Below are 2,649 nucleotides of genomic sequence, written 5' to 3'. Positions count from 1 at the left end.
CGGGAGGTAATCTTAACTTCTGATGATCGTGTGACGTGACCAATATTGGATCAGCCACACACACACGCACATATCACCGTTCCCCATGGTGTCCAATCCAATGTGACATGTCCAATTGACACAATTTGCAACATTTAAAATGAACCCAATGTGTTTGAACTTGATTTATGCCACTATGCCGTACATTTGTAAACCAAAGAATAAAGTTTGCCAAACTTACTTCACGAAGACAATTTTTTTTTGAAAATCAGAGTTACTTTTTTATCGATCTGTTGGTCCAGCAAAGCTACATATTAGTCACCAGTTTGAAAAGGAAAGGACTGGCAAGTGGGTATCTATTATTCCTCCTATTTTGTGTGGGACAAAGGCCAGTTAGCGCAAAATAAATGCTTCTGACCTCCAAGCTGTTTATCACAAGTGTCTCACTTCAACAAAGACTATCTCCTCTAAGAAATACATTGACAGAGCTTGAAACGAGATCAGAATGATAAATACGAAAACTGATAGACTAGCTAGCCCAGCATGTCCATTGGTAACCTCCACCCTGCCAGTGCTATCAGGGAGAACACCTAATTTAGAAGCTCCTTCAATGCATCCATGCCTCTAAGGGCATTTTGTTGGGCACCCACCTTGCTTGGGAGGATTGCATACGCTGGTGAGCAGTGTTGGTTAAAGGAGCAGTGCTCCGAAAGCTCGTGTTACCAAATAAAACTGTTGGACTTTAACCTGGTGTTGTGAGACTACTTACTGTGCCTACCCCAGTCTAACGCCAGCAACTCCACATCATGTTGGCTACAGAGAGTGAGTGGCACACTGCAGGTGGAGTATAGTTGAGGCAAATATTTTATCCCTGCACAATCAGGGATTGACAACGTGGTTCTCAGTCTCTTGCTCCTACTATTTGTCAGAATGGCATGCCTTATCCTCAGAACTTCTGCTGGCTGTTGGACTGCTCCCTTGATCTAATTTCCCTCCTTATTATAAATATCAGAGTGAGAAAACCAGCAACTATTACAATGCAGAATCGAGTGTTTATTGAGACATCACTATTCACAATTCATTATGAGTGCTCAAATATCTAATGAGATATCGCGCAACACAATTAGCATGATTACCTGTGTATGATGATTCATTAAACAGTGGGTCACTCACATCTCAGACCAATTCTGCTTTTGATCTCGAAATTAGATGCATCTTATCACTAAATCAAAATACCTCAATGATCCATAAAGATAACAGCACAGAGCCAGCAAAGTGCATTGCATTCTTCTCAATCTCTCTTAATCATCCTATTACCATTGATATATTGCCCTCTATATATTACCCTCACAAACTATTGCCATTATTTTATATTAGAAACACAAATGGCCTGATCAATAGCCTCACTCAGAGACATAAATGAGTGACTTGCACACAATTTCCATCATAAGAACATCAGAATTAGGAGCAGGAGTAGGCCATCTGGCCCCTCAAGCCTGCTCCGCCATTCAATAAGATCATGGCTGATCTTTTCATGGGCTCAGCTCCACTTACCCACTTGCTCACCATAACCCTTAATTCTCTTACTGTTTAAAAATCTATCTATCCTTGCCTTAAAAACATTCAATCAGTTCCTTAACTTAAGAAGACAGCCTTGTCTTTGGCCCATTTACACAAAGTGTGCCATGCTCAGTAGAGTTTGTTTTCCCTATTTTGTGCTGATCCCATTGATAGCTCAGGATATAAAGGTACTCAGATAATGTAAACCATTGTTCACTTACTAATGGGCGCCATGGTAGCACAGTGGTTAGCACTGCTACCTCACAGCACCAGGACTGGGTTCAATTCCGACCTTGGGTCATTCTCCTCAAGTCTGCATGGGCTCCCTCCTGGTGCTCCGGCTTCCTCTCACACTCCAAAGATGTGCGAGCTAGTTGATTGGTCATGCTAAATTGCCCCTTACTGTCAGAGGGACTAGCTAGGATATAAACATGGGGTTATGGGGATAGGGTCTGGGTGGGATTGTGGTTGCTGCAGACTTGATGGGCAAAAGACTTCCCTCTGCACTGTAGGGATTCTATGGTTCTAAACCCTTGTTCACACACTTTCCCTAATTAGTCTCTGTCCTTTCTGCCAGGAGTTAGCTGGGCATCAATTGTATAGTTATTTTAGGCAATTCAATAGTATTATCCAGTTGGCATCCTTGTCTACAAACACACCATCCATCAAAACTCAAAATTATAGAAGATCAACAACGTAAGAACTGTGTGCATCCTTGTTTTCATCATAGTACTAACCATTCTAACAATCGCTCCTACCAGCCCATATACCCAATCCAATCCTTTGTGAACATTCTCAATTTCAACATTGGGATGGTTGATGCCTGCAACAATCTCTATATTCAAATACTGAAGCTGTTGAAATGATTTTGTTTTCACATCGCCTGCATCCAAACAGAAATATGAAGAGGATCAAAGTAACATTCCTGGAGACTCAGAAACTCAGTATGTCATTTCAAGGTAATCAGTCCCTGATCATTTTGCGTTGATAGAATAACAAATGATCACAGTGAATAATTGGAAGAGTTTGATTAGAACAATAAAGTCCAATATCCAGTTGTGTTGACATCTGTAACTGATCATTCGTAACAATGAAATAATGAGAGGGATA

The sequence above is a fragment of the Carcharhinus amblyrhynchos genome, chromosome 13 (genome assembly GCF_965287045.1).
Source record: "Carcharhinus amblyrhynchos chromosome 13, sCarAmb.v2.hapA, whole genome shotgun sequence".
NCBI classification, from domain to species: Eukaryota; Metazoa; Chordata; class Chondrichthyes; order Carcharhiniformes; family Carcharhinidae; genus Carcharhinus; species Carcharhinus amblyrhynchos.
Note: the sequence above shows the minus strand (reverse complement) of the source record.